Source organism: Leptinotarsa decemlineata, unplaced genomic scaffold, assembly GCF_025532065.1.
Source record: "Leptinotarsa decemlineata unplaced genomic scaffold, Ldec_3_MD MMD2_tig00026354_RagTag_RagTag, whole genome shotgun sequence".
Taxonomy (NCBI): domain Eukaryota; kingdom Metazoa; phylum Arthropoda; class Insecta; order Coleoptera; family Chrysomelidae; genus Leptinotarsa; species Leptinotarsa decemlineata.
The window spans coordinates 7507258-7529804 of NW_027412702.1; the positions used below are offsets into that span (position 1 = coordinate 7507258).

General features: G+C 35.0%; 1 non-coding gene across 1 annotated transcript; it reads right to left on the reverse strand.

Annotated features, from left to right (window-relative positions):
- Nucleotides 1-7153: 7153 nt before the first annotated feature.
- Nucleotides 7154-7225, reverse strand: TRNAE-UUC (transfer RNA glutamic acid (anticodon UUC)). The gene has a single exon. It is a non-coding gene; the product is annotated as a tRNA-Glu (tRNA).
- Nucleotides 7226-22547: the final 15322 nt, after the last annotated feature.

Below are 22547 nucleotides of genomic sequence, written 5' to 3' on the forward strand. Positions count from 1 at the left end.
TGTTGTTTGATGACCAATTCATCTACTTAAATTAGTTTTTCGTTTCGAGCAAAAACATTTTTATTTGCTTTAGTAGGTACGTACATTAGTTTATAAATTTTTTTACTGTTATTATGTAGGTTAGGTGTGTTGCGTGAAAATAAATCCACATACGTATGCCATTTCTTCTATTGATATAAATATTAATACATGTTTTTGAACGTTAGATATGAAATAAGTGAGAAATGGTGTTTGGAGATTTCAGAGAAATAGACAAGCTAGAGGGCACCTGCGGACAAGTAGAAAAAAAACTGATACCTCAATTATTTTTACTCTACCTATTAGTTCCAAAATTAAATCCGAAAATAATGAAGCAATATTCATTCACTTTACTGGGAAAGAAATAACGTTTCTACATTGAGTCACTTATTTGAAACGGGCAAAGCAATTATTCAAAATTCTCAGTACAAATGCTTATTGACCTAGAAACAGGTATTCATGCTATTTCAGCTGTACACTACCTCCGAATTTGTTATCAAATAACAATTTTAATCATCAAGGGAACAATAACTGACGTTCCAACAACACACGCACAAGAGACCAATTTGGTATGTCTTCAAGGCATTGGACGGTTAAAGTAAAATAACCTTCTTATTGTAATTATAACATACCAAACACATATTCAACTGAAAAAAATTAAGTTCGTCCATGAGGAAAATTATAAAAGATTTTATGTTTGTGTTATAATTTTAGTTTGTTATTGTCGAAACAATCAACAAATCTGGGTCGGTGTTATACAGGGTTTTTTCTGTTTCCAGTGAAAAATATAAGGGCATGTTCAGAGATAATTTTATGAAAAAAAGTTGATATGAACATAGGTATTGTTTCCAAGGTACAGGTTGAAAATTTTCTGAAAAAATCCTTTTGTCACAACAAAAAATGTAACTTGACAAATGTCGAACTACTCGTTTTTGTTTATTTTTCTGAAACACAAAGCGAACAACGAAAAATAATGAAAAAGTTTTGTTTTTGATGTTTTTTTTCGTATGAAATTAAATGTGTCATACATTTTTGGTCAATAATGTTGGCTAACCTGTTGGCAACTGGAGTCATAAATTTGTATCTAATGAACGCTAAATGAATTCCCTACCACTGAAAATAACATGGCCAAATTACACCAAAGGGTTATTTACAATAATACTGCAAAAAATGTTTTCATGAAGGTTCAATACTCTGCATCTTGAAAACAATGCATATCCAGACCAATATTCTTAAGATTTTTTTTCATGTATCATCTCCTGAACATGCACTTATATTTTTTTTCCGCAGTTAGAAAACACCCTGAACATCATATACTTCCAAAAATATTTGAATCGATCGACAAAGTTCTCCAGCGTGAACAAATGCTTTCTGTTCAAAAAATAAGTTGAATTTTCATTACTCTCAAAAAATATTTATTTATTCATCAATTTCTATTTTGTTCCCTTCAAAGTAGGGCCCCTTGAGATATAATACACTCGAGCCAGGGTTTTTCCACTCCTCTAAACGGTTCTGATATGGACTTTTGGTATGTCCTTGAGCTGTCTCAGTGAACCGGTTTTCATCTCCTCAATCATCACAAAACGCCATCCTTTTATGGGTCTCTTCAAACTTGAAAACGGGAAAAAGTCGCAGGGGGGCAAATCTGGTACATACGGTGGCTGAGGCATGCTTACGGAGTTGTTTTCGGCCAAAAAATTACGAACAAGCAATGACGAATGAGCAGGTGCATTATCGTAAGTAAACTTCTGCGACCCAGCTGGAATAAAAATTCAAAATCTAATTTCATGAAAAGAAGCCCCTTTTACTCCTGAAAAAATATTGTTTTATGAAAATCGGCGAAAATAATTGTAACTTATTAATAAAAAAATAATATTTTTAGTAAAACTGTGACACCCCGTTAGAAAACATGTTCATATGAACTTTACGAATGTCACTATATGGATAGGTTGCTGCGGTTACAAAGGTGGGAATTTTGCACCTTGAACAACCGACAACCTTTGTAACGACCAAGGAAAAAATAACGGATGTATGAGAGGGGCAAGAGTTCTCTCCAATAATGTATCACTCAACCTTCCCAAGTTAATGGAAAAATATGGTAGGTTGCTGCTGCCCGGACGGGAGCAAAGTTTCTTGTAATAATAATAATGATGATGACGATGTGCGAAAGTAGCGTTTAACGTTGGATTTGAATCGCTGGCGATCAAATTCATTTGGAAAAACGTTTTCAGGAATTTTATTGTACATAAACGCAGCTCACAGATGAAAAATTTATTGAACAGTGAAGTTCGAGATGTACTGAGTTGAACCTTAAAAACAATGAGCAGCTACAGTCCGTCGCGTATTTCTGATATGTATCAAATGTGCCTTAATCACTTGAACACTTCTCGTGAAAGTATCTATGGAAGAGAAACAAATCTCCAACCTTATTTTGATGTTCCAGGCTATCAAGGTTGTACTTGATATTTGCGTCTCCAATTAGGCGGGTGGTTCTTTTCTGGATGGAATCCAGCACCTTCAGGGTATGCTTAGGGGCGGAACTCAATATATGAGAACAATACTTCAAAGAAGGTCTGATCTGAGATTTATAAAGCATCAAAAGTTGCTGAGGTGTGTACCGTTTTCTGGTTTGGAAGAGTGTTCTAAGCTTTTGAGAAGCAGCCTTTGAAATTCCAGCGACACGATTTGCCCAAAACATATTGGTGTCCATTTTAACCCCCAACAAACTTATCGAAGCAGAAAGCGGAATTGTCTGACCTGACATTATTATATCCGGTTCGGACACATTTATCTTCTTGGAGAAAACTGATGTTTGGGTTTTTGTGGCATTGAATTGAACCTGGTTACTTTCACCCCAATTTGAAATATTTTCTAGATCCTCATTAAAATATGCAACCTCCTGCTGCCGGTGAAGATGTGCCTCCATAGCCGATGTCCTAGAATCCAAATGGAATGACGAGACAAGTGTGCTGTCATCAGCAAAGCAATATATTGGATTCTTAGTTTTTTCTAATAAGTCGTTGATAAACAATAAAAAGAGTATTGGAGACAATATGGATCCCTGGGGAACACCAGCGTTGATGGTGAAAGTATTCGAGAGGAATCCATCGACGGACACTTGCAGGGAACGTTTTTTCAGCTGGCCAGCAAACGCTCATGCCACACACGGTCAAAGGCCTTAAAAATATCAAGCGCAACTACCTCTTTAACAACTGTCCAACTGAGAAAACTACTATGTAGTAAAACACGTATTGGAGATAAAGTCCATAATGTGAAAATTTGTAATCATTATCATGAGAGGGATACTGCATTAAAAGTGACGAACATATTCATGTAACACCATTTTGAGATTTTCACTAAACAGTTTACAAAACCATAACACGTGATTCATACTCTATGAGCACATCTGAAGAAGCTATTGTATAGCGAAACACGTGTTACGGTTTCGTGAACTGTTCACTGGAAATCTCAAGTGTTACTTGAATACATATATTTGACTCTCGATAATTCGGAATCCAAGGGATTACAAGAAAAATTCGAATTATCAAGACTTCAAATTATTAAGAAGTTTGAATAATCAGAAGGAAAGAGAAAAAATCGAATATTCAAGAGTTTTTAATATATTTTTGAAAATACCATGTATGAGCTTACCTAAAATGTTATTATCTATTTCTTGTTCTCCATTTGTCGTTTTCATTATTTTACTTTTTTTTATATAACTCACCATCTCAAAAAAATCTAATGATTTTTTGTTTGGCGATTTCTGGTTCAAAGCATATTCCTAAATCACCAGCGCTGAGAATATTTTGTCATCAACTTCTGTTTTCATCATAAAATTTGGGAGAGTACCTATCCAGTGATTTCCTGGTCTACCTTGATGTTACATTTGGTGTTGGTTCTGCTTCTCCACAAAGTCGTTGATTATTATATCCTGGCAAAGTTTCATCAGGAAGACCAGACTCATCCGTACTAATAATGTTGTGAGGTACGAACGTATGAATTATTTCCATTCGTCATATACGTTTGAATCCACACTTGCATTTTCTCCAAAAATTTTTTTAAATGCAATATCATGTCGAGTTTTTGAATTTGTCAACCATACAACAAATTCTGTTATATCCAATTTCGACGACAATGTTTCTGCTTCGAGGAGAGCATCTCCAACGGGTAAGTTTCATGTTCTACATTAATGAATCTCCAAGAATAGAAAACTTCCCGTCTCTGGTCCAATTGCGATTTCCGTGCAAATGAGTGCAAATTTTTTCATTATTTTTCAGAACTGTAAACAGCGTTGACGGAGGGATATTGAAAGTTTTTGCGATATTTTTTATCGAACCAGTTTCCACGGTCGCGATAATTTTTTTTTGTAAGGAAGACATAGTTTTTACTCATCGTGACAACTAAAGGGTATTGTGTAGTTAACCAGGAAAGGAGGTGAACATTACACGGAAAATGAGTAGCAAACATTGATAGGAAAAATTAGAATTATAAACAGTGGAGGGACATTGTTCGAATTTATTTATTTATTCAACTGCAAAGCCAATTTACAAAAACATATTTAACAAAGTGTGAGGAACTACAAAGTAATTTTGAACGCCCATGTCTACATTACAATTTACAATTTTACAAAACATTTAGCGAAGTGTGAAATACAAAATATTAATAAATCCTTATGTCTAGTGACTACATTACTAAAAGATGAAACAATTATGGTACTTACAAGAAAAACGATGTAACAAATCTGGTATTTACAAAGAAAATGGTAAGGTAAAGAAAAGCTTCTAAAACACTATAGCCTTTTCTATTAATTTTTGAAGACCTGAAGTGATACATTGAACAGATCTGTGTTATTCTGATATTGATTTCCCAACTTCAGAATACGAGGAATCGAATTGTTCAAAGCATAATTGGTATGGAAAAAATTTATATGAAAAATGTCAGGATTTCTCGTATCTTTTTGTTTGATATGAAAAGTTATTAGTTGAAGTAGTTCTGGGCAATTTATCTCACTATTTATTGATTTGAAAAGGAAACTCAAGTTCATGGAAATTCCCCTATCTTCCAATGATAGTATATTTAACTTGGTTAAGAGTTGACTGTACTCATATTCATTTCGTTGAATACCAAAGTGAAAAGCATAATTCCATAAGAATTTCTTTTGAACATTCTCAATCAAATCGATATTTAAATTATAGTATAGGTCCCATATAACCGAACAATATTCAAGAATGGATCTTACGAAAGCACAATATAATTTTTTTTATTTTAATAAAAAAATCAGTCGAAATTCTCAACACAAAACCCAGTATTTTGATACTTTTTGCCACAATTTCTGATACTTGAAGATTAAAATTAATTTTGCTGTCAAATTCAACTCCCAGATCACGAATAAATGTTTCTCTTTTAAGAGCTATATTATTCAATATATATTCAAAGAATATTGGACTTCTAATTTTAGCAAACGTAATGATTTGACACTTGTTTACCTCTAACAAATTATTTCTACACCACATGGAAAAGCTTTGAGATCTTTTTGAACTAATTCAGCATCTTTCCGGCAAGTAATTGCTCAATAAAGTTTGAGATCATAAGCAAACATAAGAAATTTTGAATATTTGAAAACAAACTCTATGTCCGATACGAACAATTTGAACAGCAGTGGGCCCATATGGGATCCCTGCGGTACCCCTAATAGAACCTGAATGGGTGTAGATGTTGTACTTCCGTATTTTACGGACAGAGTTCTACCAGTTGAGAAGCTATTGATTACTTGCAAAACATTCCTGCCTATACCAAGCACTCGAATTTTAGATATAAGCAGGGCGTGGTTGACTCTATCAAAGGCTTTGGAAGAGTCAGCATAGACAGAATCAACCTGTAGCCTCCTCTCAAGATTTTCTGTTAAGTAGTTTGTGTAAAGAGCAAGGTTGGTACAAGTGGATTTACCTTCTGAGAAACCGTGTTGTTGGGAACGTTCTGTCCCTCTCTTGTTAAAAAAGGGTTTCGGATTATTGAATTTTTTTGATTCACCGATGTCAACAGCTGAAGACGTCGAATTATCGAAAAACTCGAACTATCGAGTTTCGAATTATCCAGAATCGACTGTACTTATTATAATCTAGACAAAACAGAAACAATGGGACAATTTTTAGAGATAAAAGTTTGTATCCTTCGAATTAAAACTCGCTAGGAAACTGCAATCTTCAAGTAAAAAACAATATTTTCATTCTGGTAAGGAAAATTGATTTCAATAGATCCTGATGGCCCAAGCTCTACTCATCAAGTCTATACTTCTCAATTTTTATTCGTATAATGTTGGTCTAGTGATTCGTAATATTTGTTTGGTATACAATAGGTATGAAATATCCAAGATTTCGATCCAGTGTTTTTCTAAAAATATGATCAATACCGACATAATGTCGATATTGGTCATACAAAACTGTTAGATAATCAATAACTTCATCACCTCTTTCATTAAGTATGTGAGAATTTCATATAAAAATTGGACCCCACCGAAATAAAAACTGACATTTTTTTGAAATATTTCGAACAACGCCCGTTTCCGAGTAACCTTAGTGAACAATTTTTCATCATAACGCCCTGTATAAGGATACACAATCATTAGTACTGTTACGTTTCTTCTCTAATAGAACTATGACCTGATCGAAACTGACATTCATCTCTTCTAAACGAAAACAACTCGGCCGACAGAACATTTTTTAAATTCCGTGGAAAGCACTCGATCGAGCGTGCAGAGGTTACAAGAAATCAACAGCAAGGCGAAGCAGATATATCCCGATATTCATAAAGTGAATTGTCACCTGCGAAAGGTGTGTCCACGTTCATACGAACAATCCATACATTGTCAACCCACTCGCGACCTAGTACAGTCCCAGTCAACACCAATAATAATAGTAATGATTTATGGTAATGTTGATACATCAAGGAGAGAAAATATCTCGAGTGTTTATTTTGTCTTGGAATAATTATACGCTTGGAGGGGCTTGGAGTGCGTTCGCTAGTGGTTATGGCGATAGCTTTCGAACATAATATTTGCTTTTGTATATTCGTTTCATAATTTTGAACTTCTTTTACGAGTTGAAGATAATGGTAAGGAAACAAAAAAAGTAAAAAGTTCCGGTACCGGGAATCGAACCCGAGCCTCCTGGGTGAAAGCCAGGTATCCTAGCCACTAGACCATACCGGATTAGAAACTTAATAACCGAATTTCTAATAAGAGAAACTTCTTACTTTGATACAATTATTCATACTTGTATTATAAAAACAAGATATACAGGGTGATTCAAAAGTTCTTTGACAAACTTCAGGAGGTGATTCCTCACAATATTCTAATATGAATTGTCCAAATAAATAAATGTCCGGAAACGCTTCGTTTCCAAGATACAGGTTGTTGAAGTTATATGTTTATTTTCGTTTTTTTCAAATAACTTTTGTAATACTGAACTTAATTAAACGAAACTTGGTAATAGAAGGTTTTTGAGGTGTCGAATTCGAACCTGATGTTCTTATTGCTCTTACTCGTAGGGGGCGCCACCTACACGTCTTTTTCTTTTTTAAAGATTCATAACTTTTTTGGGCGTACTTCTAGCACATTTTTCAGTAAAAAAATCGATTCCTCTATCATATCTACGTAAATAAGCTACCTTTCTTACTAGTCACTGTAAGCAACCGTTTTCTAAATATTTGGACTTGAAAACTTCAAGTCGATTATTTGATAATCGATGCATGTTGAAGTTATTACGAATATTTTGCATTTTTCATAAGAATGCTTTGGAAATAAATTTGACGTTTGTGAGTAGTTTTGGTAATTATATATTTTGTGACAGACGTTTTGTTGAAGTTTCCGTAAGTAGAAGTAGAAAACACTTATTTTGAAAAAATGGATTATTTAAAAAATAATGCTCATTTAGCCGATATGCATTTCGTTTATGGCCTTGCGGATGGCAATGCGACCAGGAGCGATTTCCTAATCGAGTACTGCCTTCAGCTCCAACAATTGCTAGTCTCCACCGTCGTTTGGCAGAAACAGGTAGCTTTAAGAGGGCAGCTGATATTATTGGAAGACCACGAGCAGTCCGAACCCCAGAATTGGAAGAAGCTGTTTTGAACGCTCTCGAGGAGAATCCAGAAACAAGCACAAGAGTAATTGCTGAAGCTGTCAATTCTACTCAGTCCACAGTTTGGAGAATTATCCACGATCAACAGTTTTATCCATACCATATTCAAAGGGTACAAGCTCTTTTGCCACGAGACTTTCTCCAACTCATTACTATGTGTTAATGGTTTTTGAGAAAATTGGCTGGAAATCCTCAATATTTAAGATATGTACTCTTCACGGACGAGGCAAACTTCTCCCGAAATGTTATCACAAACTTTCATAACAACCATGTTTGGGCTCTCGAAAATCCGCACGCAGTTAGTGAAAGGCATTATCAATATCAATTTTCTGTAAATGTATGGGCGGCAATAATTGATAATTACTTGATAGGTCCTTTCTTTCTTCCGCTCCGACTGAATGGCGCAACTTACAGACACTTTTTAGGAAATGAATTGCCGGGACTACTTCAGAATGTACCATTAAAAATTCGTATCCGCATGTGGTTCATGCATGATGGGGCTCCGGCCCATTTTAGCGTTGTAGCCAGGGAATTCCTTAACACAGTCTATCCAAATCGATGGATCGGTAGGGGTGTAGAAGAACCTAACCAGGCGTGGGCACCAAGGTCCCCAGATCTGAACCCGATAGATTTTTATTTTTGGGGACATTTGAGGTCACTAGTTTACAAAGTACTTTTGAATCACCCTGTATACTTATAAACGCATGTAATCATGAAGTGCTATAGGGCGATGCTCGGCCTTCGACGCGCTATTTATAGGTACGCTCCGCCGGCCCCCCGGCCTGTACCGCCGCAACCGCTGTGTCCCTGCATTTCAAATGTGTAATATCTTCGAAAATATTCATTTGAATTATATGCTGTAAAGGGCCGTATTGATCTTCAGAGGGTGATTCGTTCGGAGTTGCTTTGTTTCTGAGAAACAGGGCGTTGAAGTCAAACAAAATGGTATTTATAAGATATCATAAATATCTTTACACCGATTTAATTGAAATTTGCTACAGTTATTTGAAGTGAAAAGACGCTTATAAAGCCCGAACTAGATTGATATTATTATGTCCACTGGTGTCTCAGTGGTCACCACAGCCAACAATATGGAAAAAAAAAGAACACCACTGACTTTTTTGTAGTTTTTTATTTTTTAGACTGAGCAACTAAAAATACAACTTCTTCGTCGCTTGAGTTTATGAAAAAACTCATTTCTGAAAACTATCCATGGACAACATAAAATAAAAACCAAAAGTAAATAATAAACAATTACGAGAATAAAGTAAATGAGCAAAATGTCCAGTTCATGATAAAATACACGACTGAAATCGATTTGTCATTGATTGTCTGACATGTTCAAAAACACCTGGACTATTCCTTATGACACTGCAATTGTCAATTATTCGATTCCTCAAGTCATTCACATCTAGTAGAGGAGTTTTATCAATAAGAGCTTTCAGATGACCCCATGAATAGAAATCTAGAGGATTCATATCAGGACTGCGAGCTGGCTAATTTTGAGGTACTCCACGTCCAATCTAGCGATTAGGGTAGGTGATATTGAAATGTTGACAAGAATTTTTGTTTCTCTTACAAGTACCGGCACTTCTTTCAACAAAATGGGTAATATTCCGTATCAATATCAGTTGCTTAGTTTTAAAGATCTAAGCATGCATAGTAGATTTGTTAGTGTCATAAGTTTGTGAATATTTTGCAAGTGGTTCGTTTTTCAACGATGATTAGGAGTGTCTTTGTCTGAAATCCCCAGAGATTAAGACCTATTTTTGAAAATTGGATTTTGTGAACGTATATTCGATATATGAAAATAAAATGTAATTCCCAGATTAACAGTAGAATGAATCAAACATGCTGAGGTATATTCAGTGAATGAAAAAGGGCCTAGACTAAAGCTTTGGGGAACACCTTCATTAACAAAACTGACATAATGACTCTGTCTGTCGATGCCCCTGTATCAAAAATATATTGATAAATTCAGTTGAAACTTCCATGATAAATTCTCTTTCGAAGAATCAAGAGTACCTATATTGTCAGATATTCATTCAAGAGATATAATATTTACAGAAGTAAAAATTAATGTAATTAAACCTAATATATATTATATGTGGTGCATGTGTGTTAGGAATCACACGGTGAATGGTAAGACCTCTTCAGTCCTTAGCTCGCACAAGTTTCTCAACTTCTGAGAGTTGTCGTTCGTAAGGGGGCGACAGCTGATTAACGGAAAGACAGATAACCAATGCACCGCGTCCGTTTCTTTATCATTTTTGATAATGTTAACAGCAGTTGCAGACCAGATGTCAGCCATAAAAACTAGAGATCCGAACATCACCAGAAGCCTGAAATATGGAAGGAAGGTTGGGTTTATTTTCTATGGATAATGGACTGACTTTCCACAGTTTTTCCAATTGTATATTATGCAGCGATTCAAATCCAACGTATATCGCTACATTCGCAAAGAAGTTTCAATGATTTTACTGTACCCCTTGAGCATGTGCTCAAATAATCGAATACTAAGCATGTATCAAGAAAATACATATGTAATAATATTCACTTGGACGTCCTTCTCCACTGCCACCAAAGTTCCATACTATGAAGTTGATGTCAATGTATTCAACTATGTATATGTTGGCTATAACCAGTGAAAGTGGCAATTTCATGGGAAGTCCCACGTCTTACATGAAGATTTAGTAAAGGTGTCACAAGATTAAGGTATGTCCCAGTTCAGAGCCCTACACTATCTGTATTATTTTAACAGAGTTATCTGCCAATGATTCAGCATTCTTGGCAGAAGCATCCATAATTAATCAAGATGATGCAAAGTTAATTATTTTTCTATTTTTCTGATCTTTCATGTTATTTCTTTCAAGGACAGAACACAAGCACTACCGGAAAATCCTTGAGACGCTCTAAGATCGGTGCCTGTGTGAAAGTAGCGATTCACATTGGATTTGAATCGCTGGAGATAAAATCTTTTCGAAAAAACATTCTCAGGAAGTTTATTCCACATAAACGCAGTTTTCCAAATTAGTTTTTAAACAGTGAATATCAAGGTGTATGAATTGAATCTCAAAACGATGAGTAGCCACAGTGCGTCGCGTATTTCTGATATGTACCGCTCTTGGTGGAATCAAATGTGCCAAGTCACTTGAACACTTCCCCTGAAAATATCTATAGAAGAGAGACAAATCTCCAACCTTTCTTCGATGTTCCAGACTATCGAGGTTGCAGGTGATTTTCGCGTCTCCAATCAGGTGGATAGCTGTTTTCTGAATGGAATCCAGCAGCTTCAGAGTGTGCTTTGAGGCGCAGTTCCATACATGAGGACAATACTCCAAAGAAGGTTTGATCTGAGCTCTATAAAGCATCAAAAGTTGCTGAGTTGTGTACCGTTTTAATGTAGCAGTCTTTGCAATTTCAGCGACATGATTGTGCCAGAAAGCGGAATTGCCTGTTCTGACATTATTATATCCGGTTCAGGGACATTTATCTTCTTGGAAAAAACCGATGCATGGGTTTTAGTGGTATTGAATTGAACATGGATACTTTCACTTCTAGATTCTCATTAAGATATGCAACCTCCTGTTGCCGGTGAAGATGTGCATCCGTAGCCGATTTCCTGGAATCCAAATGGAATGACAAGACAAAGAGTACTGTCGTCAGCAAAGCATTACATTGGATTCTTGGTTTTTTCCTATAAGTCGATGAAATTATCTAAATCAGTGTCAGATAAGTAAATGCAGAAAATCCTGTGCTATTTTTAGACATTAGGTGACTGCCGACTGGACTGGAATCCTGGCGTAGAATGATTTCAATCTAACCCTACTCTCGCACATTAGAGCTGCAAAATTCTTTTCGAATGAACCAAAATGCATTCATCAGGTGATGAGAGTTTTTTATCGACCTCATGCAGTTCGGAAATCGACTCAACTTTAAAACATCGAACAAAGATGAATGTTACCTCTATATTAAAACTTTTAAGATGATGTATTGAGTTTTTGTCAAACTTTTTCGAAAAATATAGGAATATAGGGCACGTTGTTGAAACGTTTTTCATGTATACAGAAGGACATTGATTCACCTGTGTTATTCTAGCTACAAAAGTGACTGTAGCTGTAGTTGGATACAACAGTATAATAATATAGGTATGGAAACCATTTTGTTATATTACATAAATATGTTGAATAGTCCATATAATGCCATTCAACAGATCTACAAAATTAGCAGATCAACTACGCAAGAGTAGATTGAGAAGTTCCATTTCGTAGTTCAAACTGATATTGATGAAAATTATGTTGATTGCAGTTTCAATTCGCATTGAATATCAAAAATGACATTTTTCTGAATATTGTTGAAGATATAAATTTGTATTGAAGTCATTTTTTGTGGAAGAAAATCAGTTTCTTATTGAATTTTTCTGGGTATTTTCACCTTCCACAATCTGAAAAATATGAAAATTATAACGGAGAACTTTATGCAAGTGTAGAAAGGGTAAACTTTTTAGTTTACCACGATAAGTTATTGCGTAAAATCAAAGTATTTTTCACAAAAAAAAAGTTCTATTTAACTTGTATTTAAAAATTTTGTCTATCAAAAAAATTGCTAAGAAATAATACAATACTTATCCTAATGTTTTGGCGTTGGAAGCTCTTGGCTCCTACCGAGCAACGTCTGAATTGGTTGCAAATTGCCAAAAACAACTCTCCTCGATATGAAGACCTAACAGATTGTGTCTGGTCTGGAAGGCAATGAGCCTGCTGACTCACTTGCAAAGGAGGGTGCTGCAAGCAGCTTCATCGGACCAGAACCTGTCATTGGCATCGCTTTAGGCTTTGCCAAACAAATATCGAACACCTGGATGGCAAGAAGATTATCGGCTTCTGACATAATCTTCCAGGATTGGCTCACTCCAAGACGTCTCTCTCACCCTTCGAAACTTGATACCAAACAGTTGTTGGACTACAGTAGGGATGACCTACGATGTCTAACAGGCCTTCTTACAGAGCACTGTCATTTGAATCATTATATGCAGAGACTCGGACTGTCGGAAGGCAGTGTGTATCGCCTCTGTTTGGAAAATGATGAAACAGCAGAGCACATACTTTGTGCCTGCCCCGCTAAGGACCGAATCAGGTTTTTAGAGTTCGGCAGAGCCGTAGTCTTACCATCTGACCTGAAAGACCATTCACCATACAAACTAATTGGCTTCATTGAGAAGCTGGGTTTATTTGGTCGAGTGTGAATAGGTGTGAGACACAATAAACCCTTACGGGTTGCGGTGGAAGGTCAAACAGATCCACTCACTTTGGACCTAACCCAACTTAACCTAACGTTTCTCAACTGTCTTTGACATCTGTCAAAGAAGTTGAGAAGTAAATAATCAGCAAAGGAATAACTTCATATACCTTTGAATTTTCTGTTCATTTCTGAAGACGGAGGCAGATTTTGGCCTCAGAAACATTGAGATAAATATTGTATTATTTCTTAGCAATTTTTTTGATAGGCCAGATTGTTAAATACGACAAGTTAGGTATTGATAAATAGAACATTTTTATTTTTGAAAAATATTTTGATTTTACGCAGCAACTTATCGGGGTAATCGACTCAAAAAATGTCGATAAAATAATTTTTTAAGTTCAAATTGATCATTATTCATATTTTGTTATTGCGTATCAGACGTGCATAAAAAAATTGTAGTTGTTGACTGTCTACGAGAAATACGTACATTAAAAAAAATATGTTTTCTTGAAAAATGCACAGTACAAAGGAAATTTGATGATACTTCAATTGGGTCAGGAATCAACATATGTCAATCATTTTCTTATTAGTCAGTGGGCTATGCTTGAAGACTGGCAGTAAACAAATCTAAAGCAAATGAACTTCAAAAGTTCAAGTCAGTCTCTATATACCTACACAGTAGGTTTAATGGACTGACGCCTATCAGAAAACAACTACTCCCCTGGCTAATACCACGAAGGGGGTTGGATTATATCCGATGATATATAGGTCGATGATGGTCACTATATTGCACTGATGAGTGGCTAATAAGCCCGAAACCGGTCTGCAAGTGTGCCCGTTTCATAATTGAAGGTCGACTCTTTCAGTTGTAAATTCATTTGAAAAAAATAGAACGTTTGAATATCTGAGTAGATCCAAGAGATCCAATACTTATAAGACAAATCATTTTTATGATTCTGTTCAAGGACTACTGGCTATATGGGATCAAATTCAAGACAGAATATTTAGAAGTGTCTGTACAACCAGTGAAGATTTGCAGGGATCAAAATTTTACATTAGCTGTTGGTAATGAAGATAAATCAGCTTAAAGACTAAACATATATTCATTAAAAATTTCCAATTTTGTTAAAAAATATGTAATCTATTCCTCTCATAATTTCCTAATTAAATGTTAATTTGGGTAGTCGAGTCGATTCTCGCTACCTATTTCGATCTCTCTCCCAGGTTCTTCCGAGTTCCTCGTCGAAGGAAGCATGGGCCGGATCGTGGTCTACTGGATGCGAGCGGCGGCAGTAGTTCAGGGGCTCCTCACGTCACATTACGCTCGCCGACGATGACACAAATGTCTTATTTAACACCAAGTTAACTAGTCGCTTGCCACCACGATGCTACTATAACGTAGAATTACCGGAATTAACGGTATTACAGGCATATAAAACACCGACGGAATTGATAGTGGGACATTTCACGATTAATTTTTATGGGTTTTATGATACCGGACGTTGATTCGCTTGTTTGTTTTTTCTGCGACTTAGGAGCGATTTTTAATGTTGGCGGGATATTTTAGTAGGCTATTAGAAACTCATTAATATATAATAGCCAACCAAAATTCAAATCAAATTCCACATATCTTCAGGGTGTAATCTGATTCCATTAGTTCAATAATTAGGTTATTTAAATATTTCACAACACATGAGTCATGAATATATTTTTGACCTTTGGATATGACCTGGAAAGGAAAGCTTCAAATATTTATATTTTTGTATTTCATATTCACACGAAAAGACGAAAAGTTCACCATGTTTTTTACCTTTTGTTGTTTTTATATGAATGAAATCTTGATTGTCACTATTTTTCGTGTTAGGAAACAGCTAACTATTTCATATTTTATAATAGTTTCGAAAACGTTTCGGAGAAAAAAATTGTAGCACTATTTTTTTCCAGAAATGTTTTCAATGTGTTTATAAGACAGGTATAAGTAGAAAATTGGCACCGTTTTATAAAACATTATAGTATTTATTGATATTTTGTAGGGCCTTTTGCAAATACCACAAAACAGGTTTATAAACATTTGTGCATATAATTTTTCTAACACTCCTAAAAAGTAGTTTTGTAAAGATATGAAATAATTGAAATACAATTTCATAATAGTTTTATAGTAGTCACATGCGTTATAAAATTTAATGCAGCCTAAAACGATAACGATAAAATAAAAGATACTTCAAAATGTTTTCTCAAAGGCGCAAGAAGTAATTTTGTATTGGGCACTAGAAAAATATATAGATATGTCACCAACTGAAATCTAACAAATAGAAAGGTTGAAGCCATTTTATTAATTTCACTTTTGTACTTATAAAACTGTTAAAGACATTGTTTATGCTTCGAAGATTGATATTTTTACTGCGAATGAAGTTTTATTGACAAAATTTAAGGGCGCCACTCTTTTATTAATATTTTTGTAAAACAATATTGATTATACAAAAATTCATTCTCTCGACATATTAATTTTCGGATCGCAAACTTAACTCTTTTGTAAATAATATAATCTCATAATATTTATGTACTTTTCAGTTGTAAATACGTACGGTATTTCATATTTTCAACTTATCTAATGTCAGTATTCCGAATTGCCATCATTTTAAAATGACCCCGTTCTAAAAAATAATTTATTATCAATAGCAAGCATTTCAACGTATTTTAGCTACTATGTTACTCCTATAAAACTGTTGAGAAACACTTAGTTCTGGGAGTGATTGTATTACGATAGAGCCGGACTACTTTCAAAGCTATAGATTTCTACAAAAGTGTTTGTATGATGATAGGATTTCTCACGTATAGTTTGGATGAACATTATCTGTCGGGATGTTTTGCCTAAGAAGCTTCTTTCATCGATCATGAAGGCTGGATTTCGAAGGAGTTTTGAGCTAGCAATTTGAGGGTACCTATATATACATGGCGCTCCACTTATAAAACTTATAAGAAAATATGTTTCATAAGTTAGTTTTAAAAACATTTCTGTGATAATTTCGTGACTATTTCATAACGGTTTAAAAACTTAATTTCATAAACGTTTTTATGACAAATTTATAAAACACTTTCATTGCCTACGACTGTACTGTGTTCACGTCTCGTCTTGTATAATCAACTGGCATTTTGGAAGTAATTATAAAATACTAACAAAATAAAACTGTTGCAGAACCATGAAATTATAAAACGATTTTGCTGGTTGGAAAGACCCTGGATTTTTTGAATGTCTTCCTGGCGTTTCGCTGGCGTGGGTGGCTACTTTCCTCAGAGGTTTATACATTCCGAAAATCAGCGACTCTGAAAACCTCGGCCGCGAAAACCTTAATCATTTTGTCTAAATCTTGATTAAGAGATTAGTCATTTGAAAACGGTATTTTGAACTGAAGCTACTGAATCTGTAAAACGAATATCTGAGACCCAGCAGTTGAAGATAGAAACTTTCTTATTCTCAACATTGTTTCGAAGAATACTGAGAGGTTGCTGAAAATCTAACAACAGATCAACAAAAATTATAAAATAATAGCTTTTTACTAAGGGCAGAACGGGTCAAACAAGAGTTCAAGAAAAAGAAGCGTTAGCACCCGGATTGCTCAACTGGTAGTAAGCTGTAAGAAACAAAAATAAAATAATTGCACCTTTCTAATTTTTTCGGGTAAAATAACTTTTTTAGTAAACCTTTCCTATGCTAGAACGTAATGTTCCTATTATAAAAGTATATAATTTTTTTGTGTAGTTGAAAATAAGAGAATTATGAAGGGTGAATCAATCAAATCGATTCATAACAAAATAGTTAATATTGCTTCAGTTGCTTCTCAAAGATGATAACCTCTATTGAACTTTTGTGCCCATTTTTGACATTTTAGAGCGGTCCTGTCAGCGGTAGATTGCACCCGTTGCATTATTTTTCTCTGTTCACATCAGCTTAGCGTTGCTTCCAAATCTTAATTTTTCAAATAGTCCTGCAGAAAAAATCAAAAAGAATAATGTCAGTTAGCCAATCAGTCAGTACGCATTTGTTTTACAGGCGGAAGTGTGGAAATCCTTAAATGTTCAAAGAGCAATAATTGAAGCATAACGAAATGAGAGAGTCTATTTGTTTCAAAAAGCCTGGAAGTTAATTTTCGAATCTCTCTTTCGTAACGTGTGGTCAGGTCCTGAGAAATTGGTATTCTTGAAATACTATTGAAACCGCGCGAACAACGAATGGGTTGAAGAACTTTGGATCCCTGTGCTTGATATGTGAGAATGATTGCGAATGATTTGAGCATGAACTCAAGAATACAAAATTAAGGAACCGTTCGCTCAAAAAACTTCGCAGCGTATCCGCAGCACGAGTGATTCAAGAATAAAGCCCCTGGTATGGATGAACCGAAGAGTAACATGGAGACCGATATGGGAACACTCTGAACAATTGAAGAATCTGTGACGGGCTGGAATAGATTGACTCTATACTAAGTTACTCGTCAACTCCCTAAAATGAGTCTTAAACCAGGTGTGGGGATACCAAATTGATTTGTTCGGAATTAGAAAATGAGTCAAAAAACAATACTGTGAAACATACTGAGTAATACACATGGGAACACTTTCATGAAGGGACCATCTGAAGAAGACAATAAATGAACGGATCCAACCGAGCGTGGATCAGCGTGGACACCTCAACTTTGGAGACTTTCGCTGTGAACAATGCAACAAACGGACCAAGATAGCTCGTTATGTTATGTAAAACTCTTATGCTAATGAAAGGCACCGGATCACAGAAGGTGAGCAATTTGTTAACAACAAAATCCAATTATGATTGAACAATTCCACCAAAAGTAACGGTACAGTATTGAAAGATTTAGAAAATGTGATGAGAAAGAAGTAACGTCTTTGTTTTTTTCCTTATCAAATAATTGCAAAAGATGGTGTTTACAGCACATCTGAACAAAACAATCATCAATGGTGTCCCAGTAGCAGAAGACACCTGAACTAATTGAGAATTACGTACTTATTCTTACTTATCATTTTAGAATTCGTTGGAATTTTCTAGGTGATTTACGGAACAGTTTAGGGAATATTTAAAACTTAAGAAGTATTTCGAAGGCCAATTCATAAATATTTCATTGAAATCGAATAACAATCATGAGAGCCTTTTTATTTATTTCATTTCTTATTCTTTGCATTTTGGTACGTGGTTATTAGTCATATCCTAGGACACCTGATACCTTCAACAATTGTTCACTTTATATTTTTTGTACAGAAACTTTATATGCCTGAACTCTTTTGGGTTCGTATGTAAATTTTGATTATTTGTGTACTCGGTTTCCGGTTTAACGAGAAATTCTGAAGATTGTTTGAATTCACAGAACAGTACTGGACGTCGGAATAAATAATAGAAAAGCGTTAAAACGTGCAACAACCGATACGCCACTTTACCGCAGAGAAGAGAATCAAAGTGAGCATAACAAAGTGTAAATAAAACCGTGTTCGAGCGTGTAAGTGATTGACTTGGACGATGGTTAATTCTAAAATCAAGCTCTTCTAATACCACTATTAGCCCGGTTAGTGAAAGTACATCCCGAGAAAAATCCTTTTTCAGAAATGGCTTTTGAAAATTTGAGTTATACAATTTTTATAACATTGATGGAAAACGTCCCTTAAAAGGACGATTATATTATGTAGATACAACAACTGATACAACAACAAAAGAATATCTTGCTTTGAAAAATCTTTTAAGAAATCCATAAAATAAAAAAAAATTCATTTTAGGAGCAGCTTTAGTGAGGTAAACTCAGAAATTGTTCACAAAACAGAATCAAATTTAAGGCTAACAGATATATCCGTGCCGTTTGCACAAAGAAAGGCTCGCAAGTGAGTGAGAGTGGAATATTGATAAATCCGAAACGAATGGTTATTGCGAACTTCTTTTGTTCATCTCAATCATTTTTGAAAGAGAAAGATATACTTAAAGGAAGATTGAAAATTCTAAGATACACACGTCTGCCTAACTAAGTCTAAAGACAACTTAGAGAGTCAAAAATGAAGAAAGCACAATCTGTTAACAAGTATTGCTATACTGATTCATAAGAATCAAAGATGTGCTAAGAGGTCAGAATCTATTTGAGCCTTAAAGAATTAGATCAGATAAGGTATCACTATAATATATTTTGTTGAAATAAAGTCAATGACAAAAGACTCTTTCTATCGTCAAAAAAAGAACTTGACACTGAAATAGTGCTGCAAAACATTGGGCTGAAAGATATCACTTCAATTAAATATCTCATTAAATAGATTGTCAATTTATTACTTCAGCTACTTTGCTTGTGTCAAACGTGGGTGAGAGAGACAAAGTACTGAATCATTTTTGCTGTTTCTTGTTGAATGTTGTAAATTCGGGCTTCGAATAGCTAAATCTTTTGACAGTATTGTAAGCTAGAGATCGACCATTTCACCATGGCTCATAAGAAGTATGGCTTATAAGTTCAAGCGATCCATTTGGGCTACCGATTAAAGGAACTTTCCGTTCTCTGTCTCTGTAGCACATTATCTTTCTACACATTTCAGATTTCAAGCTTGTTGAAGTCTGAATTTTCAGTATCCAAAATCAACTTCGAGAGATGACTCACTTATGCTGAATTTGGGCGCGGTCGATGTCTACATTGGATTAACTGCATTTGTTGTTATTCGTATATATGAGGTTTCTTACCGATGACTGGCAAATTGCCGAAAAGGCAGAGCCATAAAAAGAAGAAGAGGTTTCTTCAGTTTGAACCAGAGTTTCTAATTTTGCTTTAGATCTCTGGAGGTGTTGCTAAGCCCAAACGTGCTTCCTGTTTTTCTTGTTATTATTGATTCGGACATTGAATGGACTCAGTTTCACAATGTGTACTTCACAATACGAAATTGTCAAGGATAGTTGGTGACTGGATTAGGAATTCACGCATTATCCTTTGTGAGTTATTTCCGATGAAAAAAATAATTTCACCTTGTTGTTGATCTTATCAACTTTCACCTCTAATATCAGTAAATCATTTTGGGATTTTTTCTCCACTGTGAATTTTATAGAAGATGATCGCCAATCAGCTGTAACCTCTTGTCAAATTCTTCGATGATCAGCGCATCCATGTAGGTATATATTTGCCAGAACCAATGACCATGATGATCTGATTGGTGTTCAACGTCCTACTTGAAGAAATCGTAACCCACTTAAAAGTTGCAGTTACGAAACTAGTAGTCCAACTAGTCTATATTCCCTGCCACTGAAAATTTCGTGCTTGGTGCAAGATTTCTATTCTTCAACAGCTTCTTTCGGTTAATTCAAAGTGCTTCTACTTTGGCCGTCTGAACATTGGTTGTTTAATTTCTTTCTATTGTGGCTTCAATTTTCTCCACGACGTCTACGAATACTTCGAATTCTTCATGGAGGACATAGTTTTTTGTGGCGGCTGTATTAGTGGAACTGGAAATCAAGCTTATTTATGTGTTGTAGAATTTCAAGAACTGCTGATGATCTTACAAGAAGCTCTTGCTTATCGATCTTTTGTAGGTATTCCAAACAGTTGAAGCGGCTTGCTTTGGTGTGATGACAATTCTTCATCCTTACTTGTGAAGTGAAGTTGACATTTATTTGAAATTTGATACTCCTTCCTATTTTTCTACTGGTAGAGATTGTGTTTATACTAACTCTAGCGTTCCCTTTGTCACCAGATATATTCTTTATGACGTTATCTTTCTGTAGAATATACAGTTGATGTTGGTTGTTACAGGGATGATTGAAATTGTAGATTTTATAGTATTGATGATTTTCATAAGTAGCTGTGATGCACTGTTTGGAACCTTTGGTGTAGTAATGAATATTACTGGAGTTTTATCCCTATATCACGAGTGGTCATCTTCCTCTTGAAGATGATCATTTGGTGAATGAAACACGGGTTAAGGTTAAGGTGTTAAAAATAACGGTTTGGTGTTGGAATAAAACGCCAGTAATATTCACAAGTAACCTCTGTTACACAGTAACGACGAAGTTCCGTTTTTCTTTGTTATACTTCAATAACATACGTCTATTTTACCATTTCATTTAATTTATAAATGAAAAAGAAAATGTTCTTGAAAACAATAATTGGAAAATATTTGTTCATTAAAAATCAACTCAGTATATGGTGCAGTACTTGAATTTCAATTCAATAACTCAGCTATCTATAAAAGTCTGACAAAGTACGCTTATTGGCCATTCATTCAGTTGTGATAATGAAAGTTTAAATAAGGATCTAGACTGCATCATGAGGAGACATCAACAGAACGAGCACTGTGGGATGGAAATGATACAGAAATATTAGTATTAGTGCCACTATTTTTATTTGGGTTTGAAAGGCGTCGATTTCTGGAATTTCTTGCAAACGTTTCTTTGGCACGAGTAGCTAGGAGGAAATTCCAAAAATTGACGGCCTTTAAACCCAAAAAATGGTGACACTGGAAACCTCGGCTGCGAAAGCCTTAACCATTTTGTCAATATTAGTATTAGTTGGAATATTGAAATATCTTGCTAATTTTGAAGAGTGGAATAAAAAAATTCAAATTGGATTGTAGGAAATTTGGTCGGCGACTTGAAATCTGCATTGAACTGAATATATTACATTTCTGGATCTGAAGATAAATGTTACAGTGTAATGCTTATTGTTAACTTCTTCAAATAAGAAAATACTCCTTGACTTGAATGTCACCTATACATATTAATTTCACGGAGAGAGGATAGGGTTGAAGGTCACTACTTCTTATTTGATTTCAACATTGACTAGAACTGAATTCGTAATACTGATTAACATTTTTGAATTTGACTGTCTGTAAAATCAATATTTGTGCTTGATTTTTCACTTACGTGATAAGCTAAAATGACTCAGCTTAATATATTTGGAAAAACGTTCTCAGGAAGTTTATTCCACATAAACGCAGTTCTCCAAATGAAAGAGTTCTTGAACAGTGAAGTTCGAAGTGTATTGAGTTGGATCTCAAAACGATGAGTAGCCAAAACGATGAGCAGCCACAGTTCGTCTCGTATTTCTGATATGTACCGCTCTTGGTGGAATTAAAAGTGCCAAGTCACTTGAACACCTCCCGTGAGAGTATCTTTGGAAGAGAGACAACTCT